The sequence below is a fragment of the Acomys minous genome, assembly GCF_964271855.1.
Source record: "Acomys minous genome assembly, chromosome: 2".
In the NCBI taxonomy this organism is placed as follows: domain Eukaryota; kingdom Metazoa; phylum Chordata; class Mammalia; order Rodentia; family Muridae; genus Acomys; species Acomys minous.
Genome location: NC_140484.1, coordinates 5,758,507 through 5,775,887, shown reverse-complemented (window position 1 = coordinate 5,775,887; position 17,381 = coordinate 5,758,507). Strand labels below are relative to the sequence as shown.

At 42.5% G+C, this 17,381-nt stretch overlaps 1 protein-coding gene and 1 pseudogene across 7 annotated transcripts in view; one reads left to right on the top strand and one right to left on the bottom strand.

Moving 5' to 3' along the window:
• VTI1A (vesicle transport through interaction with t-SNAREs 1A) overlaps positions 1–17,381 on the top strand; it is a 318,332-nt gene that overhangs the window by 73,399 nt on the left and 227,552 nt on the right. The gene's annotated exons all lie outside the window — the stretch shown is intronic.
• On the bottom strand, positions 5–2,863 carry LOC311583906 (small ribosomal subunit protein eS7-like; annotated as a pseudogene). The gene has a single exon. The product of its transcript is annotated as a small ribosomal subunit protein eS7-like (transcript).

The following is a 17,381-nucleotide window of genomic DNA, read 5'->3' as shown; positions in this document are numbered from 1 at the left end:
GAAAGTGAGCAAATTGTCTTGCTTATGCACAGCAGTCTTCACAACAAATGACATTTCAGCGAAACTTCAAAGGAGCAGCAGAGACAGCAGCCCGAGATGTGGTTTACATATTGGGGAGACAATTGGGAGCTTATTTGCGCTTATCTTTTTTCAAGTTAAAAGGCATGACATCTACTGAAAACCTTCCTGAGGTTTGAAAGTCTACATCTGAAAGCAGACGGGATACTTTGTCTAAATTCTACATTTGTCTTAATGTGCAGTTACACGTTGTCAGTTTACCCACCCGCAATGACGGCGAGTGCACCGTGCAGCCCCACTTGTTTGTGACTTGGGTTTAGTCACATATGTAGAAATTAACATTTTAATCAGTCTAAGTGATAGGAGCTGAGAACAAAGACATAATGATACCTCATTTACTTTGCTTGTTTTTCTCAGTGTTGGAAACAGCCCTTTTAATGACTGTGTTATAAAAGCCACACACAGAGTGTCTAACCAGGTATGAAAATATCCACAGAACAACAAAGTTCATAGTCACGATTGTCTTATTGCCATTGGCTTATGCCATTCAAACTTTTGGGTTGAATTGACAATAGTCATATTGCAAAGAAGACCATCCTAGTTTTTCTAAGGCTAGACTATTCAAAGTAGACAGGTCTTTTTTGTGTGAATATTTCATGCAGTGAGTGATTTTTAAACAGCACGCATCATTAATGCCTCGGTATTCACTCGTTTCTCGTTTTTTTTAGCTACAGTTTTTGTTTTCTAAACTATAAGTTATAAAAAAATGTATTTTGTACATTTTGAATTGCTCTTTTTTTATGTAAACCATAAAAATATGTGATTAACAGAATTTTGCTGAGAAAAACTAATTTAGTGTTACCAAAACACCTATCTTTGTGAGGACTGGGTATAATGAAAGTGTTTCCAGTACTCTCTTCCCGAATGGCCAGTGTGCTTGCCCGGCTTCGTGGCTCCCCTGGATTGGCTGGCTAATGTGCTGCACTGTACAAAGCCACGTAGGGAGATAGTACATTTATTAATGATGAGGAAGCCAAAGAGGACCACTAGGCTCCCAGCTTTTACTATGTGGGCTCCACGCTTTTTAACAGCATGGGTTGCTGCTTTCCTGAAGTTTCTGACAGGCTGACTCTCTGCCCTGGTGGGGCTTCTTTGGTTTGAGGCTCACCCTCAGAGCAGACTCTTGGGAGGAATCTGAAAAGTGGAGGCTGCCACAGCCTAATCCTCACTCCTGTTTCTGTGAATGCAAGTAAATCATCTTACCCTGTTCAGTCTTTATAAGATAGAAGTCAATTCAAATCTCAGAATTCATAACATAATAGCATATTTATGTTACAGTGTCTTATATGCTATAGAAACATATATAAATAAATGTATTTCATTGTGTGACCATTTCGTGATACATAATTATCTTATGAAAAGTGTGTGTGTGAAATTTGTATATTTTTCAGGAATAGAAAGGGAGTGTGCTGTTTAGGGAATTCTTGGCAACTGCAGCACTGTCTTTACTGAACTTCCTTGCCAGGCGGTCGTTACTGAGCTTCCGTGCACTTGGCTCGGCTCGGGTGCGGAGCTAGTCTTGCTGCGTCTGGAACCTCGCACTTCACCGTCCGCACGGTGCTTTCCCAACACCGTGCACTGACCGAGAGTGGAAGGCTGTGGGGGAGTTGACAGCTGCTCCTTGTCATGGCCAAGAAGTAGAGTGGCGAGACCACAACAACGACAGGCCAGCCAGTTACAAGTGTCTGCGTCACATAAAGCTTGGGAGCCTGGGTAGACGACAGGCTTAGGTTGGAGAGGAGGAACGCAATGAGAATTAGGTGGGTGCACCCCAGCTTGCGCTTGGGCAGCTGCCGGCTTGCTGGTTCCCTTACTTGGGTGACTTGCCTGCTTTTACAACGCACTGTGGCATTGTAGCATGCCACTCGTGTTTCCTGAGTTTCTGCCAGCCCTCACTAGAGTCATGTCAACAGCTGCTGTCTTGGCCATATGGAAATTTGTAATACTCACCATTTCATCATAGACAGTTAGAAGAACAATGCTAGAAAAGGAATAGAACAGTTTTTCAGCAAGGGTCTCATATGGCCCAGGCTGGCCTGAAACTCACCATTTAACTGAGACTAGCCTTGAACTTAGGATCGTCCTGCGTGACCCTTTATTCCGTCATTTTCTTTACAAGTGAAACTGGGAATTCACAGTTACCATCCTTGCCTGGGAGCTTCTTATACACACCAGGAAAGGTTTCCACCTTGTGCTCCACGCTGTTCTGCTGGACCGGCTGCCATCCAGCGTCACACGGATCCTCTTACCCACAATCGCACGTGGGATGGCCTCCAGGATGGCGTTGTGCCCTGCCGTCGGGATGTGGCTTCCGGGTGCTTCTGCTTAAGGTTGGCTCAGGCAGGTACTCCTCTGAGCAATGAGGACTGTGCTTCCCACGGAACCTTTTCTCCAATTCACAAACTAGCCGGAGTTGGATTTTCTGGAAAGATTTCAGCTGAGGAACTGGTACAAAAATTATGATAGCTCTCCGACCACCACCAACCTCCATTTCCTTGGTCGCAATGATGTTGAGTTCCCGGAGCTGCGCCTTGAGATCTGAGGTCATCTTCAGCTCGAGCATCACCTGGGAGAAGCCAGACTTGAATTCATCTGGCTTCTGCCCACCAGACTTCACAGTCTTGGTGCTCAAGCTGAACATGGCTTCGTCCCTATGGAGTGCCAGCTTAAAAAGAGCCTGCCTCCACTTCTTAAGGGTTGCAGTTACAGTGTGTGCCACCGTACCTGAGATTTGCTACTTGAGACTGAACTCAAAGCCGTGTGCACTAAACAAGCATTATTACCACCTCAGGTTTGCCCCTCCCAACCCCCCCCCCCCACTCTCTTCTCCAAGTTTAAAAAATAATGTTGAAGACAAAAATCTAGGCTCTCATGCATGGTAGCCAAACACTACTACTGAGCTACATTCCTCACTTACAGGAGGAAAAACAACACTCAGCGGTTTCAGAACAGTGAAATTCAAGTAGGAGAAGATGCTGGAAGGAGTTGAGTGACTGTCTAAGCAGCACCTGGGAAGGATGCTTTCCAAGAGCTGCCTTCACCTGGAGTTAATGTCATACTTGGAGTGTTTTTGAAAAAAAAAAGTGAGAACATAAATAGAATATAATGGCTTTATTTTAAAAAAGCATATTTTATCAATTTGAGAATGGCATTTTATCTAAAATGATAGTTTCGTATTATAAGGTCAAACAAACAAGGACAGTTTAATGATGTGATAATATTAATGTGTAGAAGTTTCCTATGTTTCTTTACTTGAGAAATAACAAATGTGGCAACCTGTTTGGGGCTTTTGGAAATATTTTTCATTATTTTTATTTTATGTGTATGAATGTTTTCCCTGAATGCATGTCTGTGCAGTCACCGAGTGCATGCTGGGAGAGAGCACTGTATTTCCTGGAACCAGTGTTATAGAAGGGTGCTGAGAAATGAACCCGTGTCCTCTGGAAGAGAAGCCAGTGCTCATAACTGCCGAGCCATTGCTCTAGACCTCTTTAAAACACTTCTGAAATTTTACTTACCCTAGAAACTATTTCCCAGTGTCCTGAATGAATTGGAGAAGATCACCTTCATTGGTGCTGTCATTGATCAGCTGTGCAGCCCTGAGAACCAGGACCCACTCTGTGTGTGCTCTCATATGTGTCCGTGGACACGTGACACTAGACTCTTTCTATTCCATAAGACGTTAGGAAGTAAAATAAGAACCTTTCTATATAAGTGCATAGAAACAAGATAGCAATGTACAATTTTACCATTTTAATAGGTGGCCATCAGTTTTAAAAAAAAGTCAGCTTTAAAGATAATTGGCAAAATTTTTAACAGGAATTGTAACTTTTCTGTTCACTAACTTGCTGGTGATAATTGATAAGATCCTAAAAAAAGAACTCTGGGTAGAATAGAGCAGGCTAATTAGGGTGTGTCTTACCTTAGTCACCAGTTGCTTCCTAACAAATTATTAAATTCATCACTGGAAATTCTTGCATTACTGTTGACATTTTAAAGTCTCTTCTTGAGCAGTCACTGAGTAGAGGGCAAATGCCCATAGTGTATGATTACTTTTTAAATGCCATTCAAACTTTGATATGCATTGAGTTCAATACTCATCAGGCCACTTCCCCGGATCCCTTTCTATTGTAGAAAATGGACCAAGCTACAAGTTAATTAAATTTGATAAAGAATGGATAAACAGAGAGAGTGTAATTTTGAAGAGCTGATGCAAACAAAAGACCTCAGTTCAAAGCCCTTCACGTGAGTTAAAACAAAAATAAGTGTGGTGGCACATACTTTCAATTGCAGTGATGGAGACAGATGAATCTATGGGGCTTGCTGGTCTCCCAGCTCAGCTTATTGCCCAGCCAGTGAGAGACCTTATCTCAAAAACAAAGTGGATGATGGTGTGAGGAATAGCATCGAAGGTTATTCTTTGGCGCGCGCGCACACACACACACACACACACACACACACACACACACACATACACACACACACCACACACACACACACACACACACACACACACACACACACACACACACCAGCTGATGCTAGGTCATTCTAATACAGGACTTTACATCAAGAAAGAGAATTCCTCTACACAGATGTAGCTGATGGGCAGCTCAGGCTTCTTATGGGTCCGCTAGTAAGAGGAGCAGGGGTTGTCTCTGACATGGACTCTGTTGCCTGCTTTTTGATCACTTCCCGTGATAAGACTGCCTTGCCAGGCTGGGGAAGAGGATGAATTCAGTCCTGATGCGACCTGATGAGCTGGCGTGGGTGCTTAGGGGACAGGGGTCCCCCTTTTCTGAGGAATAGGCAAGGGGCACTGGGAAGAGAGGATGGAGGGACCTATGGTTGGGATGTAAAGTAATTAATTAGTTAATTTTTAAAAAGAAAGGCGGTTAGCCCAGTTAGCCCACACAGTTGTAAGCATCTTTGGAAGCAGCCACCATGGACTAGATAAGATGCAGGCTGCGTGGACCATTGGGTTGATCCAGTTTGGTGTGACTTCTGAGTTCTCATCCAGAATCTTTGAAGAGAAACATGACTCTCCTTTCTTCATCTTCTAACAGGTACGATTTCTGGCTGTAGTGATGTCCATTCTGCTGATGGTCAGGGCTTAAATACTGGGTCATCTGCCCTTTGTTCTTAAGTTGTTATTCCATACTTGCAATCAGCACAAAATGAGGGAGACGGAGGGAAAGCTTGGGAGGGCAGAGACTCAGTCCTCGTATGCAAGCAGGTTGTTTGAGACCCTTTGGTACCCCAGCCGTCTTCTGCATGGGCACAGGCCACCTTCAAAGAACCCTGAAACTTACCGTGTTCTCAGGCTTAGGTCTTAGATCATGATGTCTGCTATTTGTTGACCTTGCCTTCACCCACCTCAGCGCTCCCCAAGCCCCATGTGTCACCACTGTTCTCTGTACGTATCAAGGCTGCCTAGACGTGGCCTCTCATTTGCTGATATGCTCTTCACTTGATCATAGCCACAAGGCAGAGAAGTAATAGGTGCTGACCTCTCTGTGAGGAACTGCACTTCTTCCAGCCCAGTAAGCTAACCCTCCACCCAGGCCTGTGTGTGCTAGGGACAAGCAACCCTTGTGAAAAGTGACACAGTGCTCACTAAACATATGACCTGGCCACGTGACTCCCTCACTATAGCCACTATAGTCTATAGCCACTGTTTCTATATCCCCAATCACTTCTTTTAGGAGACGGGAAAAGACGTTGCAGAGAGGTGATACTGTCTTTCCACACTTAAAACTAGGCACTGAGATAGGAATGGCTTCACATGCCTAGTTTTTTTTATTTTTCTTTCTTTCTTTGGTTTTTCTTTTTGGTTTTTTGAGACAGTGTTTCTCTGTTACACAACACCCTGGCTGTCCTAGACTCTCTTTGTAGACCAGGCTGGCCACGAACTCACAGAGATCCATCTGTCTTTGCCTCCCAAGTGCTGGGATTAAAGGTGTGCACTACATGCCTAATTTTTTTCCAGTGTGATTTCCTGTAGTTAAAACATGTCATGTTCTCACATGTATTAATTTCCTTTTTCTTATAATTTATTTTAAAATTATCCATGGAAACTGTGTGCCATGTATTAAGGCCATAGTAGTGAAAAAGAGAGACAAGGTACTTATTCTCAGGTGGTTTATAAATGGGAAGAAAGGTCAAGTAAAACAAGACATTTTAAAAATTAATAGATAAACGTAACAGGTGGTTTCACATAGTGGTCAGTCGAGGCAGGCAAAGAGTCAAGTGTGTCTGATGCAGGCTGTTGGCAGTGTGCGCAGAGAGTAGCCGCGCATGCATGCTGAGTGTTAAATAGTACAGAGATGCCATCCTAAGACAGTCTGGCCACGTGCTCCAGGACGTAGGGCCAGGAGCACAGGAACCCGTAAATATGCTGTTGGGGAGTGACAGACACGGTGCACGGGCCCAGCAGAGTGTGAGAGGTACGGACTGGATTGAAGGCCTCTGCGTTTTGCTCTTGGTAACACATGGCATCTTTGAAGGGCCCTCAGCAAGTGAGTGGCCTCTTCTGAGTAGTGAAGAAAGGGACTGTAGGAGTGGAGGGACGGGCAGAGGGGAGCCAAGAGACAGCGCAGGGACCTACTGCAACAAGCTAGAGGGTTTTTTTCCTTTTGTTAATTAAAATCATTGGTGGAGAAGTTCGATGACAAAGAAAGCACAGAAATTTTAAGTCCTTCTGAAAGTTTTTCAGAAACAAGAAGCCTGAAGCTTACTGATTTAAAAACTATTATTTATCAGTGCCATCCATTTATATAATGGGTTTCAGTTAACTGGCACAGATCCCTGATGATTCTTCCTTAAGAATGTCCGCAAACAAATGGGGACTTTATAATCTTCACCCAAACAGTGGCCAGTCTAGTAAGCTGGAAGTGATGGACACTTATGATAGACCCAGGCTGGAGATCAGATTGTTGGTGAGATGGTGACGGACTGGTGACATGCCTGTGAGATGCAGGCTACAGCGATGTGTTGAGAGAGAAGCGTTGTGGAAATCGCCCGCAAGAACAGCACTGTCCCTCTCATAATCTTTGCATCTGGAAGGATGTGTGTGTGTGTGTGTGTGTGTGTGTGTGTGTGTGTGTGTGTGTGTGTCCTCTTGATTACTTTCCCACTGGTCTAGAGAGGATACATACATAGTGGGCTTTTACTCTCCCATGCTAAAGCAGCAGTCTTGGCATCCTCTACAGGGTTCTTAGAAACAAGCTACTGGCTCCCTCAGGTTCACTGCTGCAGTCAGGTAGGCACCTCAGTGTGCTCAGCCATGATCTGTGCCTACATTAAAATCTAGCGAGACCGCTCCTTCAAAGAGTCTGCATTTAGGGTTTGCTGGAACCAAACAAAGCTTCATGGGCTTTCGTGTGTGTGCATCTTTATTGGCAGGTAGCACGCTGAAGAGATGCCCAGTGGCTAAGAACACTGATTGCTTCTGCAGAGGACCTGATTTTGGTGCCCAGCCAATCACAGGGTGGCTTACAGTCATGCATAACTCCAGTTTTAGGGGATCTGACATCCTCTAACCTCTACTGGTACCAGGCATATATGGAATGCACATGCTCACATGTATCTAAAATGCTCACACACCTAAAATATGCAAATTAAAAACTGGAGCAAAATAACAATGAAGAGTTACCACGTGCGTTCCCTGTGGAATGGCCAATGTCTCAGTATATGTTGTTCTAACTCTTGTGGCACTGCATATGAGGGCTCTCTTATTTAGATGTTGAAAGCTTCATGTCATTTGTAGGAAAATTGTTCAGTAAGTGGAACTGCTGCTAATTCATCCAGTAACCCCAGATCCTCCTCCTATCATACATCATAATTTCTTATATGATAATTCATCAGGAAAATGAGACGGTCGATTTTGTAAAACTAACGTCACTCAGTGCTGCTCAGTGGAAACTTACATAAAACAAACAACTTTTTCTGCCCAAGAGTTGGCCCAGTACGTTTGTCGTACTTCTGATTGAAGCATTCATGGGCACCCCGAATCTCCTCTCTGAAGATCACCCCCTCTGAAAAAGGAAAACCTGCTGAGCAGTGGTGGCGCATGCCTTTAATCCCAGCAGAGGAAGAGGCAAGAGGAGCTCTGTGAGTTCAAGGCCAACCTGGTCTACAGAGAGAGTTCCATGACTGCCAGGGCTACATATACTGAGAACCCACTCCCCAAAAATAAAGAAAGGAAAAAGGAAACCTGTGGCTGCTGGCCTGGCTCATATGATGTGCTCTGCTGAGGTTAGCTCTTACAGCTGCAAATTGAATTCATTTATCTTGATAGACTTGGCTATATATGGAAGCATAGTGTATTTTTCCATTCTCAAAAACTGGTTTCAGATGATAGCATTTTAATGAGAATGAGGTAATTTATCTATACTACAGTTTTTTAAGGGTAACTTTCTTACCTATCTCTCCTTAAAGAGGTTTTGCAGAAGAAACAGTATTGGTGTCCACATACTTGTTTTTAATAAAACAAAACATGCTTCATGTTCAAAACATGCCTAAGGAATTTGAGCAAATGAATTTAAGATTTAAGATGACTTTTACTTAGACCTTAGCCTTTTTATTATATATTTTAAAAATATCTTGGCTCTTATATGTACCTGAAATACCTGTCTACCCTTTGGGGTCAAATGACCCTTTCACAGTGATTACCTTAAGACCATCAGAAAACACAGATAGTTACATTTTGGTTCATAAAAGTAGCAAAATTACAGTTATGAAGCAGCAGTGAAAAGAACTTTATGGCGGAGGTCACCTCAACATGGTAAGGGGTTGCAGGGTAAAGAAGGCTGAGAGCTGCTCACTGCTTCCGGCGTGGAATCGGGTTAGAGGAAGTGAGCTCGCTGGACTGTGCCCTGTTTCTGAGGTGGCGCTCCCTCTGGACTGGAGCTGCGTGCCGGCACGCACCTTGACTCCTTACAACTTGATTGTCCTGGGCATTTTGCAACCATGACAACAAACCAACATCATTTCCTTTATGTCCTAGTCCGACAGCCGTGGCTGAGCAGCTGGTCGATTCTCCTAAGACTTTTGTGGGGTTTTATAGGGAAGACAGAAAGACATAAGGGCAATGCTATAACTCCCTATCTTCTTGGATTTGAATTTGCGTCATTGTCACTGCTCTAATCAACCCATGTAATCTTGGTCAGCAATTTGAGCCAATTTAAGAAGCATTTGTTTAGAAAAAACATTTGCTGTACTTGAAGCTACTTTCCTTGTCATTTAAATATTTCTCTCCATATTTACTAAAATTTTCTCCTATCTCTCCCATATATTCTCGTTCCTCTTTTCTCACCCCATTCTCTCCTTCGAGCAATATTTTGAGTTGTTTACTGGTATATATTTATAATGTAATAGTTCAATCAAAAATATAAGTCATCAAATGGGGACAAGTTGTTTCAATGGCTAAAGGCACTCAGCACCACACCGGGGATCTAATTTACAATCCTAGAACCCACATGGTAGAGGGAAGAAATGACTCCCACAAGTTATCTCTGTCCCCAGTATGCTTGCTATGGCATGTACTACCCAAAATAGTAAATGTAAAAAATGTTTTAGTAAATTGTTAAATATATCGGTTATCCACAGGAAAAATTAATTGGTAAAATAAGGCACAATGATAGAAAACAGTACACGAGACTTTTTAAGTAAACATCGAGTCAGCTGATAGCAAAGCCCGCACCTCCCTCTGGACGTTCAGAATGTGGATCTTCCCCAGCCCATAATATACTTATAAGACTCTTGATAAGACCCAGGAATTTAGAGCCAGTGGTATGTCATCTGTGGCCTTGTCCTCAGAATTGCTGTCACTTGCTAAAGGGAAGATTTGTGCTTCTGTAGTGTTTGTAAGAGAACTGTACAATGAGGTGGAAAGGCGAATGGTGCCGCTCTCCTTCATCAAGACTTACAGAGACACAAGGCAGTCCTGGCTTGTCTGAGTAGAGAGCAGTATACCCATACACACTGCTTCCTGTTATTGGCCTCGGTCTTTTGATTTAAGCACAGATTGTAGTTCAGAGAGCCATTGTCGTCTCTCATGTCCAAATTATTGCAGAAATAACACATTAATACTTAATGCTATTCTATAAGGTAAGAACAGAGAATATGATTCTACAACTGGGTTGTTATTAGCCATTTGTTCTGTCCAACTATGTGTATTTTAGAGAAAATAGTTTGCCATAGAAAGGAAAATAAAGCTTTGATGCAGACAGTTGTCTGTAGAGAGGTCCTCCGTCGTTACTGTGGATGGCAGAGTGCTCTCAGAACCCGAAGGACATCTCTGTCGGAATGGCATCTTTCTTCCTTACTGTGAGAAGCACTTTGCTTGCCATTATCTTGTAAGCTTTTACAAGTCTCCCCAGTTGTAAAGCCAACCAAACCAAAAAAAAAAAAAAAGTGATTTTTAAATTTGTATTAATCACTAACTTTATAATTACCAACTGCTGAAGTCTTAGGTGTCTGAGTTGGGACCCGCACAGGGAGGGATGGGAGAGGCTGTCTTGGGGCGATGCCTGGAAACAGTATTGCTAAGCTGTACCTCTGTTTACTTTGCAAGATTCGCTGGGATATTGGAGAGCTCTGTAATGGTAGGAAAGGGATGCCATTTGGACCTCTTTGGAGAACCTTCTCCTTAGATGGTCTAAGCAAATTCATAGGATTCATTTGTAATCCATTCAAAAGCACGATTGTCATTTGTAAAGGAGCACTATCCCACAATGCCTCTCACTTTTCCAGTTAGTTTATAAGATACATATGAAGCCATCCATGTGTTTCTGTGAGCTCAGAAAAAGAATGGCACCCACAGCAGTTGGTGACAGTGCCAACTTGCTTTCAGATACGATGCAAGGGTTGGTAAGCATATGACCTTGTTTTGCAGTTCTTATATAACTTTCTTTAGGGTTTTTTTAAAAAAAAAATCAGGTATCTTTTCCTTTGAGTCTGACTTCTAGGGCCAGAATTTTTCTTTTCAGCCGTGTTTATGTATTAACAGAATTTTCTGAGGTGGGTGCTTCAGAGTTTTCCCAGCATGGGTTGGCATTGGTATAAGACTTTGTGTATGACTTATATGGCGTGGAAAACTTGATGGGCATGAGCTTTAAAAATGGCTTTTTGTGTGTGTGCTCCACATTTGAAGCTTTCGTCTATATTTCCTGTTGGGCTACAGTGTTTTCCAACGTTGCCACAGGAGAACAAAGTTAACATTAAAAAATATTTTTTTTATTGAAGGGTACATCTTTCCAAGGAAAGCCCTTATCAAAGAGGATGTCGTGGGGCTCACATTCATGCACAGCACTGTGTTGCACTTTTGCGTCTTAAGATATAAATTCTAAGTCCTAGCTAAATAAATACCTATTTATTTAAAGAAAGGAAGAAACTATCCTAAAGCCAGACGACAATAAAAGCCTTTGGAACTTCCTCTTATTGGGTAATGAATCCTGACGTTTCCCTCCGCACTCCCAGTTTTTTCCCCCTTCACCATCCAGCATCCTGGCCTACAGTAGAAGCTTCCACATCTGGATTTAGAAAACATCTTCGCATGCAGCTAATTTTCCTTATTGCCATTTTCAGAGTTATTTACTGGCAACATACATACACTTAACCAGACCACAGTGGGACCTCAGCACTTGTTTAGCAGTTTGGAGCACCTAAGATGTCTTCATGGCATTCGATAGACACTCGCTGGGCTGTGGGTCATCTCTAACACAGCAAGGACAGTGCGGCATGAGTTCATGTTATCAGCCAAGTCTGCACTTGGAAGTGAAATGGTGGAGCGACTCACCCTGCTGTAAAGGGAAAGTAGATCTGTCTTCCAGGAAGGAGCAGCTCCTGACTCTGTCTGGGGACTGAGAACACAAAGCCCATTAGGAAACTCCTGGAGCACTGTGGGGTACAAATAGCAACAACCCCCTTTTCAGCATGCATTTGCACCTGTTGTTTTGTGTTATCAACCAACAGATTAATTGATCTGAGGTGGAGACTAGTAGATCAGCTTGAGTAGACTGGTTCCCAGCAGCTCTCCCCTTGGCCAGCTATAAGGCTGGCTAAGTTTTAACTGGGCATCAGGAGGAAATGCCATTTTGTTCCTGTCTGTCATCAGCCTGTCTTTGAATGACTATAATGTTCAGTGTTCTGTGCAGATCTCTTGATGATAAAGACCTGTAATTAAAACAAACAAATCTCACCCCCCCACACACACACATACAAAAACCCAAAACAAAACAAAACAAAAAAAAAAACAAAAAAAAAAAACCCAAACCAAATTGACCTGTTCTTTCCTAAGAAGTCTGCACAGGTGTAGTGGAGACGCCAGCTTCCCTGACTGCTAGCTTGTTATCAGAAGACTCTTACAAAGTCATTCAAATTTTTCATGTGGGCAAGTTAAAGAAACTGACTGGAGTGACTTTGTTAATATGAAAAGGAGACCTTTAGAAAAGCCAGAACACCGTCTCTAAGAGTTCAGTGTGGAGATGGACCACACGTCTTAGGCCTCGCTCACATTGCCCGCCAGCTGTGACTCTTCCCTACTACAATGGATCCCTCATCTGTGTTGCTGTGTGCACGGTACACTGTTCCATTTTTCTTCCTACCTGGACTTCCTGTAGAATGCACACCCCATATAGTTCTTTAAATTCATACTGTTGTGAGAACAAGTAAGTCTTTCTGTTCTCTCCTTTGTTAGCTGTAAACCTTGTGGAGCAGGAGCTCTTTCGTGCCCTCCGCAAGTTGCCAGACTCTGCTCAAATTAAACACCGTAAGATTACCAGCAGGTTACAGAGGGGCAGTGCATCTCTCTTCCAACACTGTGAAAATGCTAACAACATCAGACAGGCTAATCGCCTCACGCCTGCCCCTTGTAAATTGGGAGTCCCATGCCTTCCACATAGGAAGTGGGGCAAGTACATGGACTGTTTTGACTCGCCTTGGAGGATAAATGTTGTGCGTGTAGGAAACATGGGACTTCCTTCCGTGCGCCACGTTATACCGCCCGCCTTCACCTGTGCTGGGACAAGGTGCAACCTGCATTAGCTTTGTACACTTAATAGCTGAGATGGGACAATTTCCTTAATCTTTCCTAGTTCTTTCCTAGTATATAAAACACCCTCACGGGTGCCCTGTGTGGAGGCTGTTTTCAGAGAAGGTAAGCTGTGAACAGCCAACACAGGTGCTCAGGAAACACTTACGCTTGCATTACTCTCAAAGTAGCCCTCACGGCGATAGCCATCCCAGTGGCTCAACACAGGGATATTTTTTTTTTCTCTTGGAAAAGTCCAATGCAGGTGTTCCAATTGAGCAGACAGCCTCCTGCGCAGTGGTTCAGACACCAAAGTTTCCCCTACCTGAAGCTATGCCCTGCCCTAGGCTGGGAAGTCCTCTACATTTGGCCAAAAGCAAAGCCAAGAAAATGAAGAAGACACATGTGCTTTCAAGTTCCACATAGGCTCTGCCTGTAGCCCGTGGGCAACGGCTGCATAGGATAGTGGTGCCGAGGAAGCAGGCAGGTGAGGGGAGACTGTGCCCTCACCCACTAGTATGTAATAACACAGAGAGCAGATTTGGGTGGGGTTGACGTGCCCTGCCGCGCTGTTGGCTCCTTGCTTACTTCACTGCCTGATAAGCACTTGTTACAACCCCAGATCCTAGTAGCGCAGCCGGAAGGGTTAGAACATATAGCTGACAGAGCATATTGGTGGTTGGAGTTTTTCTAGCATTTGTGACAAACAAGACTTTAGTACCTGGTGTTTATACTAATGTTAATATATGCAGTAAGACATCTGATCTTGTTTATTTTCTTTTCTACCAGGTACTTCTATTCATTCTCAAATTTATTTATATTCCTTAGATCTGTAACAAAAGATAATTCTTCTACATGCATTTATGTCTAACTGTTGACAATAGATTAAATTCTGCAAATATACATGTTCCATTTCTAATGCATGTCTGAGGCATATTGCACATCACCACAAAGGCAACGTGAGGCATGATAGCTAAAAGTAAAACGTTATCCTTGACAAGAACCCGGAACAGAAAAAGGACATTAGTTAGACACTAAGAAAACACTAATACCATGTCCATTTTAGCTAATAAAAAATGTACCAGGAGCGAGGGAGAAATGAGGGTTGATAAAGTGCTCATTACACAAGGAGAAAAACCTGAATCCAATAGGCAGAATCCTGGTCAAAAAGCCAGGTGTGGTGGTGAGCATTCGGGATCCTCACACTAGAGAGGAAGAGGTAGGCGGATCCCTGAAGCTCTCTGGCCAACGCAGCCTACTCTGAGAATTCCTAGCCAGTAAGAAACCTGCCTTTAAAAAAAAAGAAAGAAAGAAGAGAGAAAATGTTGGTGACATTCCTGGTGGTGCTACCCAAGGTTCTCTCTGGCTGCCACATGGATGATATACTCATACATACACATGCACATGCACACATGCACGCATATGCACTCACATGTGCACGTACACACATTGGCTCCCTAATTGGGGCAAATGTAGCTTAGCAAGGCAAGATATCGTGATAGCAGAGGAACTCACGTGGAGTAATGTCTGCAGTTCTCTGTATCATAAGCATGATTTTCTAAATCTAAAACTGTTCTGGAGTAAAAAGTTTTAAAACTTCACTCTTATCAAGTAAGTCATCTTTCTAGTTACTCATTATCTGTCCTGTCAGATTTCCTCTGCCTCTGACCTGATCGCTCCTTAAGCTTTTTTTTTTTTTAAATTATCTCTGAATGGTTTGTTCTTTCCAGTAACCACAGGAACTTGCCTATGAAATGGTCTTGTCCAGAGTCTGGCATCAGTGAAAACTTGGAGCACATTGCTTCTTCCTTCTGCACTCCCACTCCTTCCTACATGTTCACAGGAACAATGTGAACTTTTATTTGGCTATTAGGCACACCAGGCTAATAACGTTCTCAGGACCAACTGTTAGTCCTCAGAGACCCGGTCCCCCTGGTGTCATCATGAAGAGGTGTAGGAGTCAACAGACCACTTAACTCATAAGATAGATCAGTGGTGGCATTCTTTTTCAGTATTGAAAAACAAAGTACACTGTGTGATAATAAGAAAATGACGCCCTATGAAGAATGGGATTACAGATTTTTTTTAACCTTCATAATTTCCTGAAATGTTAGTTTAATTTTACAGTTACAAAAAAAAATAACTTTAATGGCCGGGGGTATAATCCAGTGGTAGAGAATTTACCTAATGTGTGCAAGGTCTGGCTTGAACAATCCTTGGCACCACAAGCTATGCCCTCTGTACAACCTTCTTCAAAACCTAAAGAACACACAGAAAGCAAAGAGGGAAAGAGAAGAAGAGGAGGGTTAGGGGGCTGTAAGGGAAAAGGCTGTCCTGTGGAGACACACTTGCAGAGAGCCCGTTTGTCAGCGTGAGTTACTGTTTTATTTCTCTTTGGTGAACTACATGACTTAAAGTCCTGGGCTCCGTACCTGAAGATCAGGTGGTTACAAATTTCCTCTGCATTGCCCTGTTTCTTTTGAGCACTCTGTCTTTATGATGATGGTTTGTTGGTTTCTCCAAACGCAGTGTATCCATTTTCACGGTATATCTGTGGAGAAGCTAAGAAGCCACATAGTAGCATTGTTGACAGTTGAGAGCTACCATTGATCTTGGCAGGAATTAACTTTTGTGATCAATAAAGAGCTGTTATTGGCCTCAAACAAAAGCCAATGTTTTCTCATCAATTGGAGGCTTATAAAATGTCCCTCATTTCTTCTTTGCTGTTGTCCTATTTATTTCAGCATCTTTTACAAAATCTTTTCTGTTTCTGTTGGAACACGCCCTGCCCAGCTCAACATTTTCCTTTGGAGGTTTAAAGAAATGATTGTTGTGTCTTCATAGTTTCTTATAAAATTGTAGCTGGCTGAGATTCAAGCTATTTATGAATTTTATTTAATTTTGTAGTCCAGCTATATGTGAGAAACGAAGTTATTTTAAGTGTGTGGTTGGAAGAGGGATTGATGATGCTTTGTTCTTCCCTGTAAGTGCAGCAGAGATGTAGAGAAGTGTGTAGCACACACTCTTCATTGAGTAAACACCTAAACAAAAAGCCTTTGTGGGAAAATCTTAGGGAATTGTGTGTCTAAAGTTTTATTAAGTCTCTAAGTTGTATGTGTTGGTTGAGAAGTACTTTTCAAATCATCTTGTTTTGTGTATTAACATGGACGTGTCAGTTTTTACATAACTTGAAACTTCTTAGAATTGCCTCTTGCCAAAATTCAAGTGTGAGAACACAAGTTCTGCTTATACACGACTCTCATATTTCAACTCAAGAGACCTCGTAAATGATTCAGCATCAGTTTGGCTTTACTGTGATAGAACTTTGAAGAAAGGCAGAGAGAGCTAAATCTGGTCCCGAAAGGTGTGTTCTCATTCAGTCCAGTAGAAAGCACAATCAATCACAACTCATTAAGCAGCATGCATTTTTAATTATGTAATGATTTGGGTAAAGAATTTGAATTTTCACAGGAATTCTTCAGGTATTTTACAACATTACAGAAACAGCACAGTTTTAGTCTCAAATAATAGGATTGTTTTATGAAATTAGTTCATTGCCACGGAGACTGTACTTGTTTTAAAGTTCTTGTTAAGAGGGGGATTCTTTGTAGAGCATACGTAATCAACAGAAGCCAGGTGGCCTGTTGAGACAGACCTGTTAAAGAAGCCACATAGTAGCATTGTTGACAGTTGAGAGCTTGCATTGATCTCGGTAGATATTAACTTTTGTGATCAATAAAGAGCTGTTATTATTAATTTGTTCTCCACAAATTTCAGGGAATGTATGCATTTACATTTGAAAGCTGAAAGCAGCACTGAACCCAATGCAAACATGGCAGTCATGTACCCAGGAAACTGACTCTTGATATTTACTCCATTTGTCATTACTGTTTTCACTTTTGTTGATCTCAAATATTGTTGACCATACTGAGATATTAATAATCTGAATAAAATAATTTTGTTGGCCACAAGTTTTTAGATTAAGTATTATGTTTCATAACTTGTGGAAGAAAAGCTTTCCCCAGAGGGCCCTTATCACTGAAGAGTCTTATTTTCATACATGTTCTTTATTTTATTTTCAAGACAGGGTTTCTCTGTGTAGCCCTGGCTGTCCTGGACTCACTTTGTAGACCAGGCTGGCCTTGAACTCAGAAATCAGCCTGCCTCTGCCTCCCGAGTGCTGGGATTAAAGGCGTGCGCCACCACTGCCTGGCAAAGGATAGCTTGCAACTTTGCTTTTTGTTTTATTTTGCGTTTTGTAGTGGTGGGT